The sequence below is a fragment of the Chiroxiphia lanceolata genome, chromosome 3, assembly GCF_009829145.1.
Source record: "Chiroxiphia lanceolata isolate bChiLan1 chromosome 3, bChiLan1.pri, whole genome shotgun sequence".
Lineage (NCBI taxonomy): Eukaryota > Metazoa > Chordata > Aves > Passeriformes > Pipridae > Chiroxiphia > Chiroxiphia lanceolata.
The window spans coordinates 27,868,653-27,882,255 of record NC_045639.1 but is presented as its reverse complement, the minus strand read 5'-3'; the positions used below and the strand labels follow the sequence as shown (position 1 = coordinate 27,882,255).

Here is a 13,603-nt window from a genome sequence, read left to right as displayed (position 1 = left end):
CCCGCGCCCCGACCGGAGGCAGCACCTACCGCTGCGCCGTCCCGGGGGGCAGCGGCGCCTCAGCGCCGTCCCGGCGGGGGCAGCGCCCGCAGCATCCCCGGCCCGGGCCCGCCGCCGGTGTCGCTCCCGGAGCGACCGGACCGAGCCCCCTCTCTCCCTCCGCCCAATGGAAAATAGTTCCCCGGGCCCCGGAGCGGAGACACCGGGAGCGACACCTCGCTGGCCAATGAGAGCCGGCCTGGCCCCCCCCGGCGCCAATGGGAGCGGCGGGTCGGAGGGGGCGGGGCGTCACCCAGCCAACCGGGGCGCGGCGCTCGCACTGACCCGCTAGGATATCTCTGGTTGCCTCCATTGACCACCATCTTGGAGTCGGGCGCGATGCCCGGCCTGGGAAGGGGCTCGCCGGGAGGCGGCCATTTTGGGTCCGGGCGGAATCACGTTGGGGGCGGGCGGGGAAAGGGCGGCCGGGCGGAGGCCCCGCCCCGGCGGGAGCCGGAATTCCCACGGGACACTCGGCATCAGAGCTGGAATGGCGGTAGAAAGATGATTTTTCCAAGCGTAACTCCCGAGGCGGCCGGATGCTGCGCTTAGCGATGGCTCCGAGAGCTGCGCAGGCAGGGACCGCCCCGGCACTGCGTTTGGAGCAGTCAGGAGGCTCCTTGTAGGATGAAGGGAGCAGCGAGTGCTCACGCGTGGACACCCTTGGAGACACGGATGTTGTCGGAAGGGAGTAATTCCCCGTTCCAAACAGTTTCCTCTGCCTTACTCCGTAGCAAATCCATTGCTTGGCTAAAGTACAGGTGAAGTAACATCTGATCCCACCGGGCAAAGGAATCACTCGTTGCTGCACCAGGGCAAAAAGACACCCGGTATTCCAAGTAACAGAGCACACTGCAGCTTTCTATATCTGGCAAACACACACTGGGACACCACAGAGCGGAGGGTGGACAGTTAGATGGGAAAAAATGTCCAGATGTCAAGTTGAGAGGGAAGGGACCCTGAGTGGTACCGCACTGGAAGGCTGCAGCAAGCAGGGAATGGCGGAGGACGGTTCTCTTTCACATCCTTCTCAGTGACCTTTGAGGAGGAGGTGGAGTGTGGGCTCAGTAAGTTTGCAGGTGATGGTAAAGCAGGAGCACTGGAGGACAGTGCTGCCATTTAAAGGGATCTAGACTGGTTGGGAGGAATGACCTTACAGGAAGTCCATGAAACTCAGCAAGGACAAATGCAAGGGGATTCAACAAGTCCAGCACTTGGGAAGGAAGAGCCCTCTGCAACAGTACAGGGTGAGGACTGCTGGGCTGGGGAGCAACTTTGCAGGAAAAGATGTGGGGTCTCAGTGGACAACAGGTTGGCCATGAGCCAGCAGTGTATCCTGGCAGCAAAGGAGGCCAATAGCATCCCAAATCATATGAACAGAAGCACAGCCCATAGGCCAAGGAAAGTGATTATCTGTTTCTGCTCAGCCACACGTGGAATAGCGTGTCCAGTTTTGGGTCCCCAAATGCAACAAAAACCTCAAGAAACTAACAGTGGAGACTACCAGGGGAAGGTGCAATGCTTATCCTGTGAGAAGAGTCTGAGGTAACCAGCATGGTTTACCTCGGAGAAGAGACAACTTCAGCACACAGAACATCCCCTAGCATATACATTACCAGCAAAAATCCCAAAGATGAAATAATACACTGTATAAGCAATTCTGCACCTTGGAAGAGGATGAAAAATATAATGAAACATACATAATTGATGTTAGTTCCATTCAAAGTGATACTGATGAGGCCAATGTGTGAATTTACATTTGTAGAGCAGGGTAGCACTCATGAAGGATTCATGTGCACCCCGCACAAATGCAGCTAAATTGCCACTTGGCAGTCCTACGTAAACAGCACAAGAAAGAATGAGCTAACAAGTAGCAACAATAAGCAAAATAAATACAGAGCCAGCACAGCCAGCATCTAGTCAGCCTTAACAGTTCAACATGGGGAAATGCAAAGTTCTGCACCTGGGCAGCAGCAGTCCCAGGCACCTGCACATGCTGGGAACTGACCAGCAGCTTTGCAGAGAAGGACCTGAGGGTTCTGGTGGGCACCAAATTGAACATGAGCCAGCAATGTGACCTTGCTGCAGAAAAGGATAACAGTATCCCGGGCTGCATCAGGAGGAGTGTTGCCAGCAGATCAAGGGACTCTTCCCCTCTACCCAGCAATGGTGAGGCCACAGCTGGAGTGTGGTGTCCGGCTCTGGGCCCCCCAGTACAAGGAAGATACAGAGCTATTGGAGAGAGTTCAACAGAGGATTGCTAAAATGATTAGGGGATTGGAGCACCTCTCCTGTGAAGAGAGGCTGGAAGGGATGGGATGTTCCAACTGTAGAAGAGAAGGCTCAGAAGAGGATCTTATCAATGTATATAAATACCCTTAAGGGAGGATACGAAGAGAATGGAACCAGGCTTTTTACAGTGCTGTCCACTGGCAGGACCAGAGGAAATAGGCACAGACTGAAACACGGGATGTTCTGCATGAACATTAGGAAACACTTCTTTATAGCAAGGTGACCACACAGTGGAACAGGTTACCCAGGGAGATTGTGGAGTTTCCGTCTTTGGAGATATTCAAATGCCATCTGGACATGGTCCTGGGCAGCCAGCTCTAGCTGATCCTCATCTGGGTAGGATGGATGAGGTGACCTCCAGAGTTCCCTTCCAACCTCTACCATTATGTGATTCTGTAACATTTACTATCACTGTATCACCTGAGAGCTTTTGCATCTAAAGCATCTTATCCTTGTGCTGGTTTTGGCTGGGATGGAGTTAATTTTCTTCATAGTAGCAAGTATAGGTCTGTGTTTTGGATTTATGCTGAAGACAGTGTTCATAATACATGGACTTTTCATTACTGCTGAGCCAGGCTTACACAGGGTCAAGGTCTTTTCTGCTTCTCATGCCACCCCACCAGCAAGGAGGCTGGGGGTGCACAAGGAGCTGGGAGGGCACACAGCCAGGACAGCTGACCCCAACTGACCAAAGGGATATTCCATACCGTATGACATCATACTCAGCATATAAAGCAGGGGACCAGAAGAAAGAGGGGGGACATTTGGAGTGATTATGTTGGTCTTCCCAAGTCACTGTTATGTGAGATAGAGCCCTGCTCCCCTGGAGATGGCTGAATGCCTGTCTGCCCAGGGGAAGTAGTGAATTAATGCCTTGTTTTGCTTTGCTTGCACTCAGGGCTTTTGCTTTACCTATTAAACTACATTTTTCTCAACCCACAAGCTTTCTCACTTTTAACCTTTTGATTCTCTCCCCATCTGACCAGGGGGAGTGGGGCTTAGCTGCTGGCTAGGGTTAAACCACAACAATCTTTTCTGCAGTTATCCAACAGTGACTCCACTTGTATAAAAGTTACATGAGTCAGTTTTAACTACAGGCCATTTCACTTTTTAATTAGCTCTGTAGGAAAATGTAGGATTTTCATTTCCAGTATGTAGTAAATATTTTTATGCAAAATACCTAAAATCTCCTCAGAAGTATAAGGTTTTAGTAACATAAACCCTTATCATCTCTGCATATTCATAGAGCAAGTCCTCTTGATGTTACCATTTTTGTCAGGATTAAGGTTCAACAAGAGTCTTCATGTAATGAAAACACCTGGCATTGTGGCCTGCTACTTGGGCAAAGAACTAGTAACTGGATAGAGGGAAATAATCAACTGCTTTGTTCTTTCTACTGTGTTTCATTTTGGGGATTTGATTATAGGACGGAGAAAAGAAAGAAAATAGTCTTGCTACTTGCTATAAACAAGAAGAAAAATTCCTAGTATCAGCAGAACTAGGCTGGAGCTAGAGCTTAGCAGGATGGAGGCTGTGCAACTGGTGGTTATCATGCCCAGGCTTCACCAGCCTAACCCACACAATTGTGGGATTTACTTTGATTTTGTGAGGGAGCATTGGTGCAAGAGACCAGCACTGAGACCTCATGTGCATGACACTACTTGCTGTGATTCTTCTGTACTAGTGTGCCGGTGTGGACATCTGAAGAGCTCTATGAGTAAGACTGAGAAGGATATGAGAAAGCTGTGGGCCTTTGTTGGTGCTCCAGACTATGAGGATGCAATGAGCCTGTTGGAAGAAATTGGATCACGTCCTTTCTCAGGATGTGCACCCCCTCTTGAATGAAAATCAATTCGCTTGGAAAATATTTGGGCAATTCCTTCTTTCATAAGCCATTTCATTTTCCCGATGGAGGGCAACGGTCCGTTCATCGTGGTAGGTACAAGGGGTCGCTGTGAGGAAACACCACTTGGAAGAAGGTGATCAGAGGCTGGAAACTGAGCAGGCTGCTACCTCCCACACTGGCTTGCTTTCATCTTTCAATGTTTATTTCCCAGGCATGCTGCCAGCCTGGGGTGTGTGCTGCCAACAAGCAGCTCAGCACTGCTGGGCATGCCGTGCACAGTGCCCTCAGCCTGCCACTCCTGGGGGACACTGCCCACTGTCCTCTCGGCCACCGTGGTTACTTCGCCAGCCCCAAGCTGCCACGTTAACTGTGTTTCCTTAGCCCAGCTCTGCTGGATTGTTGCTTCCCAGTGTGTCCCTGGCTGATCTGCTTCTGTGTTGAAAATCGTCTGACCCTGGCAACCTCTGCAGGTCTGACCCTGAGCACTTTCTCCCATTCCCTTCTCCAGAGTTTATCCTCTCTCCATTTGACGCTGCCTCCTTACTTCCAGGCTTTTTCCCTTCAGAGTGGAACTACATGACACTCCTCTCTCCTTCAGCCAGGCAGAGAAGAATAATTAGTGATGGAAAATCTAAGATAATAACAAGTTAAGAGAGCTGGAGCAGAACAACAACCACTTTCATTGTCCTGCTGAGGAAATCTTGGTGTCTGTGGATAAATCCTGTCAGCAAACGACACCTTGAAGCAAAAGGCTGATGAGCAGTAGATAAACCACAAAGACTTGGGAACAAGGACTTGCAATAGGGACAGAGACCTCTGCAAAGCAAAAGTGGACAATCCTGGGAAAGGTAGAGCAAATACAGAGTCTTGTCTGTGTCTAATCTAACAAACATAATCCCAACATGGTACAGATTTAGGATTAGGAACAGAGGAACCCCCATCAGCAGGCCAGCCAGCTCCATGTAGCTGGTTTCACCTACCAAGTACTGCCCTGCTTTGCCTTTGCTGACCTCTGACAGTTTTGCTTGCATGTGAAATCAGCCACAGCACAGTGATCTGGTTGTTCACAAACAGACTCATTGCTAATTCTGCAGGACCAAAAGTTCTATGTTGCCTAAATGAATAGAAGGCAAGTTAGCACTTAAAAAACCCATGAGAACCTAAGGTATCAGAAGAGAAATGTACTTTGGAAATGTTGACCTGAACATCCAGCACGCCTGCCCTGTCCAGGAACTGCCCTTCAAAGAAAAGACAAGGCTGCTAAAATGACTAGATCAAGCTGGAAGACATGGGTGCAAACGATTTTAATGTGGGCTAACTGAACATGACTAGAAGTAGAGGGGCGTGAAATAAGGATACCCTGGTGTAATCACTGCGGTGGAGGAAGAGCTTTCTCATTCAATCCTTTGCTTTCCTCTGCCTGCTTGTCTGCAGCTGACCTGGGGAAAAGACCTAGAGCCTTTCTGAATTTTTTCTGAACCTGAGTCATTTGGGCAGATGAAATAAGAACATCTATGATGCTCCTTTCTCCATCATTCCATACCTTGAATAACCATTGACACCAAGGCTGAAACATCACCTTTCTGATTTGGTTTCAGGTTCCCCACTTTGCACAGGTGTTAACAGTGAGTTGTCCTGCCGGAAAAAGGACAGCCAGGCTCCAGGACAGCTTCAGGCAGGCACAACGCATGCAGTGACTTTCAAAAGTACTCTGACATGTCCAAGCACCACCCAAGACTGTAGTATGTGGTCTTGATCTTTCTTTTACTGAGTAATACAAAGCAACTGCTAGAACCGGTCCCTAGCCTACCCTCTTTTGCTTATATGTTTGTTCATTAAGTAGCTTCCAATCATCCCAAGAGTCAAGAAGTCTGTTCTTGCAGGTGCAAGGAAGGTATCATTTAAAAATATTTTCCTTTGAAATGGATTTATTTGTGATCTACTCTGGTGCTCTATTACTAATTTATGAACTGACATACTTTTGTTACCAGTAAACAGTAGCTACCATGATCTTAAAATGAAAGAGCCTGGACGTTTTAAGAGGAAGGTAGACCTTTTGCAGAAAGTCAGTGCTTAGCATTTTATGAAAACTAGGTCCCTCTTTAATGTATTTCAAACTGAACATATAAAAGCAAAGAAACCCCAAATCATTAGTTACTTTTGAAAATTTTAGCCAGGAAACATTTTTTTTAGTGCTGGTTGTAGAGTCATTAATTATCATTGCACAGAATGTAATAACAAACCAGAGCTCCCCAATGGGCAAAAGCAAACCACTTCTTCTCTAGTTCTTTTTTTTTTTACAGCAATAATAAAACATATTATTATGAACTTCCCACTATGAATGTTCTCCAAAGCAACTTGATATTAAACCCCAAATCATCTGAATGGGTGAGTTTTTACAGATTGTTGCAGCAGGGCAAGCCAGGAATGTTATTAGAGTGGCCTGAGGCATGGTACTGTTCCATGGAAAACAAGGAACAGTTAAAAATTTAAAGTGTTCCAAAATTCATTTTCTCAAAAGGGATTTGTGGCACTGCTGACATTAAAGCTGTTCCTATTCAAGCAGCTATATTCCCGATGAGACCTTTGTTTGTGCCTATTTAGTCTGAAGGATCTGGTTTATTTCACCAGGGCAGATACTAATGTGAACTGGTGGTTCTGTTGTCTGGACTTGTTTCATTTTCCTTCCTTTCTTCAGAAGCAATGCATTTGCATAATTTTTTAGGCTCCAGCAAAAGTATGAAAAGATTGGGTTGAAACCTAGTTAATGCCACCCAAATGCATTCCAGGTTTGTATTTTTGGTGCTCAGTCCCTGTGGCTGCACACTGTACTGCGGGCTTGGCAGACCACACCTTCCGTGATTCCACATGGAAGACTGTTTTTCAGCACCTGCAATAGCACTTTTCATTGGCAGAATTCACTGCTAGTTAGAAAGAGGTGAAGCAAAATGATGTGTAACTGACGTCTGACACCAGCATCAACAGGGTTGTGTTACATGGACCAGGGTTTTTGAATCTAGGTATGAGCAACCTAAAAGTTGCTTTAAAATATCTCTTTGTTCTCCAGGTCACTTGATTGTCAGCATAATTAGAGTATAAACTGAAGCAGCTGAACAATCCCCAAGAATATCTGTGCAGGCTGTATTCTTCTGTGGCAGTGCCTCCTAGGAGGCGGTTTGGGAAACATTCGGTTGGTGGCCTCACTCCACTTGGAGATTTCCACACTTGCAGTAAAGAAGTTTTGAACTTGTTCCATGTTTTCAAAGTACTGAAGATCAGCAATGTAGGATTTAGGTCTTAGATCTCTTGCTCTCATAAAAATCTGATTTATATTCAGTAATGTTTGGTGTTAGTGGCTACTAATGTGATTTCTGAAGGCTGACAGCCAAACTTAAAGAATGGAAGAAAGTGTTGGAAGAGTGCATACAATGTCAAAACAACTGAATTGTTTATCTTAAATGATCTTGTGTCCAAGCATGTGCATGTGGCTATGCATAAATATAAATATAGATTATCAATCAGTAGCAAGGTACTAAAAAAAGAGAGAACAGATCTCAGATTTTCTTCACTCTCAGTCAAGAAACATAGAAAATACAGTGTGTTTATTTCTTTGTGTTTGGGGTTTTTTGTTGTTGTTGTCGTCGAGGGAAGAATATAAACTGGGAAACACAGCTAAAGCCATAATTGAAGAGAGCTGCACAAATGAGAATTATAAGAAAATGAGAGTGAAAGGGATAGAATAATAATAAACATACAATTTATGTGAATCCAGTGTCATTTATATAAACTCGGTTTATGTTAAAATTAGTGCCTATTTCCTGTATCAGAGTTGTCTGGATTTACTACAGCTTGGATATTAAAAGATATTGTCCTTAGAGCACAAGCTCAATAAAGACTTGAAGCTTTCTTTTTCTTGAAGCAAAGTCACAGAACAACAAAGTCACGTAGTAGTAGTTGAGGTTGGAAGGGACCTCTGGAGGTCATCTTGTCCAAGCCCCTGCTTGAGCAGTGTCAGCTAGTACAGGCTGCCTAGAACTGTGTCCAGTTTACTTTTGAATTCTCTAAGGATGGAGACTCCACTAGCTCTCTGGCCAACCTTTGCCAGTGTTCAATCAACCTCAGAGTAGAAAAGCATTTTCTTGTGTTCAGGTTGAATTTCATGTGTTTAAATTTCTACCCATTGCCTCTTGTCCTGTCTCTGGGCACTACTGAGAAGGTTGCCTCCTTCTTCTTTTTTCCCTCCCATTAAATATTTGTACACATGGATGAGATCCCACTTCACCTCCTTTTCTCTGGGCTGAACAGTCCCACCTCTCCCAGCCTCTCCTCCTACAAAAGATGCTCCAGTCTGTAATTATCTCAGTGGCCTTGTGCAGGCTGGACTCTCCCCGGTAAGTCCTCGTCCCTCTTGTTCTGGGCAGCCCCGAACTGGACACACTACTCCAGTAGTAGGCCACCGGGGTGTGGCCTCACCAGGGCTATGTAGAGGGACAGGATCACCTCCCATGACCAGTGTTCCTCCTAATGGAGCCCAGGATACCGTGGAGTGCTGTTTTCTGGGCGCACATCTACACTCCCAGCTACCTGTGGGGCTGAATCTGCCCAATGGCCTGAGCCCAGGATTAGCAGGCTGCAGTGTGCTGTGAGGAACAGGTGTCCATACTGAGGCCAGCAGCAATACGGTGATCCCCAGGGAGCTGAGGCTGCCTAAGGAGGAGTGAAACAGGCTAGGTAGGAAATGGAGAGGGCCAAAATTCTTGACAATAGACAAATTAAAAAAATTGAGAACGTTTTAGATGTTAATTTTAAACCTAGAAGAGAATTAGATTGTATTAAACATGCTATATTTTGAAAATATTTCAGTGAGGGAAAAACTTTTATCACATGTTCAACTAACCAAATAGTAGTTAATAACCTTCTAAATTAGTTTTCTAAGCCTTATCTCCTAGGTCAGAACAGGGAGAAAAAAGGGAGCACAGGTGACTAAGTTTAGTCAAGTTACCTGGTAACAGAGCCAGGTAAGACAACTCCTGGATCTCCTGCCTCACACACCCACTTACACATACATACACACCGTGGTTTGTTACTGTAATTAGCACTGAACAAAGCACATCTGTCAAGCACATACCTCTTGCCAAGCCTGCACAGTTGGCAGCAATACACCACCGCTGTGGCTTTACTTGCTCAAGGTAAGGCAAGGCACCGCCTCATTTACCCCTGTGTCACCCTGTTCTCTTGGGGTGACAGTGAAAACAGTGAGCTTTGGGGCACTGTTGTTGTTTCCCACAGGCATACCACACTTTTGGGGATCTTTTCCAGTTGCTATTCTGGACTTCAAATGCATTGTTGGGATTGACTTTGGTTAAGTCACCCAGGTTGCAAAATGGGCTCAAAAACAAACTACGTGTCTCATCAGACCTTCATTTCACCAAGTATTTCCGTGAGTGCCATGCTTCATTGCCAGCTACACAGACCACTTTTGCATCCAGGATGGAGTCTGCTTTCGGGAAATGTCCAGCAGCACCAACATGGACTCCAGGAATGCAGACACAGACATGACTGAGAAAGCAAGTAGCAAGTTATGGTTGTTTTCAAGCCTCTTCTGAGGTGAGAGGAGGCCTCAGGGGTACATCTCAAAGTGTAAAGCAGTGACCAGATTAAAGGAGATTTAAAGCACAGATTAAAGGAGCCCTTATTAGAGAACACATTAGAAAAAGTAGGACAACTAGAGCATTTTCTCAGGATGTGCTCAGAACCACACAGGAATTGTTTCAAAGAGCAGTGGCTTATGACTAAAAGAGACAGCTTAAAGTGTTTTTGGACATCATATGTCTCATCTTTACCACAGGTTTAGCCTTGCATGGGCAAACACTCCAATTCCAGCACAAGGGGCGTTTCATTTCTTCCTAAAGGATGCTATTTAAATGTTGGCAGTTCGAAGCAAGGGTGCAGTGCTAGATTTTTATGCTCTGACTCTTATGACCCCTCTTCTCCACCCTTTTTGCATTGAAAGCCCATTGGGGTTAACCCGCGTGTATTGGCTGGGTGGGAGCACAACTTATGGTCAAATACTACTGGTTCCAGTGCTTATTTTCCTAAGCAATCCTATTGTCTCCAGTCAGGCTATTTCCATTGATAAAGACCATTCTCGTTGTAAAGGAATGTACTAGTAGGTTTTTTTATTTGTTACTGGCAAATACTTGGCCTTTCGGCTGGCAACATCCCTAAAATGTATGTAGCTGTATGACTAGAATAAGATTTAAAGAAACTCAAACATTCATGCTGATCTTGCCTTAAAACTTAAATATCAGAGTTTCCTATCTTTGAAATATCTAACTCCCACCAATTCCAGTGAAATAGATATTAAGTACCCTCGGGAATTTGAACCTGGAGCATAGCAGAAGGCAAAATATAACTCACAGAAAGGCATAATAGAAAAATAATTATATTATAAAAATAACTTGTAGTGCTATTGCAGTGGATATTCTGCACTTGGATGTCTCCTTTAAAAGGATTTACAAGGTTTATAAATCTGGTTCTAAAATGTTTTAGAACTCAAATCTGAGATAGATCGTGTTTTTTTTTAAATTGCCACAACCACATGAATGGGTTCAGCTGAAGAGGTTCAACTTACAAGAATGAGTATGATTTTTCTGATAGGCTCTATTCTCTCCTGTGTGTATTTGATAATATAAGCTACAGAATCACTCACATGTTCCAGTTAAAGACTATACCTCTGCAAAGTTCTAAAAGTAGGCTCTCAAATCAGCTTGTTAGAGACAACAAGCCATATTGATTCTTACTGGGAACAAGATATGTATTAAATTTTGATGTTAGCTACCACCTGTGGGAAACATTAAAAGAAATTGGCAACAGTCAGAATTTAACTCTGTCTGTCAGGAAATGTAAGCCATTAGGCTAGTCCTAAAATCTAGGTGATTCTGGCCCACTAAGTCAAATTTTCATTTTTAGGCACAAAACAGTGTAATTATAACCAGGCAGTTTATACCTGAAGACAGACAATGAACTGTCCAGTTGCCTAGATGACACATAACACTTCTTGTGTGCTTTTGAATGAGATGCTTTTTGATGTACTGAATCTGGATATGCTTATCTGGTGTTCAATAGAACATAACAGGTTTTTGGATGCCTTGTAATCTCACTTTGTGAAATTAAAACATTCAGGTAGCTTTCCACTTTCATCATCTGTATTATATCACTTATCAACCAACTCAAGACTCTATATTTTAATCCCTGGAAAGACTGCTACATCTTATGTTCCTCAGAATCTCCCCAGGCCACCCAGGTAAAATGTAGATGGTAAATCTCAGCTGCCCATTCAGAGCTGGACCCGGCTCCATCATTCCCTGGATTTGGCCTATGCTTATTGACTGAAAATTACTGTAGTGCCATCTAGTGCTACTCTGCTGATCCTTTCATTTGCTGTATAGTTTCCAAGGACATTGCTCTGGATTCATTACTTATAGCTCTAAATACTCTAAAATCTTGAAAATGCAATTAACTTCTTTGGCAACATTTCCCATCCCCCATTTTTTTTCTCAGGCAAGTCATTATATATATTATATACATTTCTATAACAGGCTTTCCAGCAATGCATTAAAATTGACTCTGAGTGTGGAGTGGGGAAGGAATTGGAGATCATCTTGCAAAGAGCATGTGTTCCTGTGTCTTCCAAATGTGCAACTTTTAAATATAGGAATGCAGAAATTGCTCAGGAAAGTATGCCTAGAGAAGGGGAGGAATCCTTGCTTCCGAAGATGATTTTGGAGCATAAAACCCAACCCAGTTGGTGAAGAAACTATTCTTTTCCCTGTATATATAGCATGCTATCTCTGTTGAAAAATCCACAGGGATTACCACACCCTAGGAGATGAAAAAGACTTCCAAGACTTTCTATGCAACTCTGTTAAGTAAAATGTCCCTTGTTCATGTAGCAATTGTCCCTGTGAACTCGAACAGGTCTCCTACGTTTCTAGACTGGGAGCACTAGAGGATTTTGGTATTAATATGGGACAGCTGCCCTAATAGTAACTGCAGTTGAAAACCAGTTACCCAAAAGGCAGCATCTGGCTGTCTGCAGCCTGAAGTAGTGTGCCTTGAGACACATAATGCCATATTTTCAAAGTATTTTTAAAGTATTACTACAAAGACAGTCCTAGTGGGAAACCAGTGGGAAATAAGCACTTGGGGGCTTGTGAAGATCCTACTGGATTCCTGTTCACATCTGCAGAAGTTTTTAAATCTGACCTCAAGACACCTTGTGGTCAAGTAAACGTGCTTTGCTAAATGTGACGCCGATTTTGTGAGCTGTGGTACAATGTGACCTGTGGCCTGTGTGATTAAAAAGTAGCTGCTGTTGCCAGATGTTCCACGTGTCTCCCCAGGCTGCTTATTTAGAGTGTTGGCAGCATCTACCCTCAAGCAGTCCAGCACCACCGGGGCCAAATGGCTATTTCTGTTTTCTTGAAGAGCTATAATGTCAAAACATTTATCTGAACTAGTTTGAGGCCATGCCCATGATAGCAACTGGGGAATGAATAATTTCAGGTATGTAACAGGTTCTACTTAAACCAGTAAACCAGACTTCTTTCATCTCACAGTCTTAATATAGTTCAAGAACTATATTGGGCTTGTTCTTGCAAAGTACTGGGCTTGTTCTTGAAAAGTCCTACTGACACTCCCAGCCTTTTCATCACACCTTCAATACAGATCTAAAATTAGACTCTGTTCCTGAAATTAATATATTGCTCTTCAATACACAAGCTACACATTGAACAATAAATTCTTGTCTTAGTGTTGCATTAGCTAAAGGTAAGATAGGAAGTTTTAAGTTTTACCACACCTAAGATAATCTAATAAATAATAGAAATTGTTTTCCAAGTAGTCTGCTTGAAAGTTATAGCATTTTATTAGCTAACAGAGCAAATTTTGCCTGATAGCAGAACTATAGGTAAGAGAGTAAAATAGGTAAGAGAGGGAATATTATAAAACTCTAAATAAATATTTATCAAGAATTTAACCCAGCATACAAATCTAGAAGCATTACTGCTATTTTATATAAATGTCTAGACCTTATTTTATTTGAGTGAATTTATGCCTATTTAATAAGCAGGGTGGTGCCAACAATTTTATAGAAAAGCTCCACATGTATTTTTCCTCTGGAATGTCTCCAGGCAAGTCACACTCTTAAAAAACAATTTTTAGCTCTCATCCTGCAAAGGCTTGTGTATGTGTCAAGTTTTACATGCTGAGAAGAGCCTCATTGATTTAAATGGAGCTACTCACAAAGTAAAATGTTAAGCCTCTGCACAAATTTCACCAGGTTCAGGTTTTCTGTTTGAAATACCTTTATGTATTCTCAACTTTCCTTTTGAAAGGGCCCTTACCGCCTGTTGTTCTGTTTTT

General features: G+C 44.1%; 1 protein-coding gene across 2 annotated transcripts in view; it reads right to left on the bottom strand.

The window, feature by feature from the left end:
* The window catches only part of SOCS5 (suppressor of cytokine signaling 5), a 45,024-nt gene extending 31,437 nt beyond the window's left edge, over nucleotides 1-13,587 (bottom strand). Inside the window, exon 1 of one of the 2 annotated variants that reach the window (XM_032682523.1) lies at nucleotides 13,484-13,587. The gene's annotated coding sequence lies outside the window, so the exon portion shown is untranslated. Of the gene's footprint in view, nucleotides 1-29; nucleotides 118-13,483 lie in introns of those variants that run through there. The other variant, XM_032682522.1, reaches the window with a different exon arrangement.
* Between the last annotated feature and the right edge of the window lie 16 nt (nucleotides 13,588-13,603).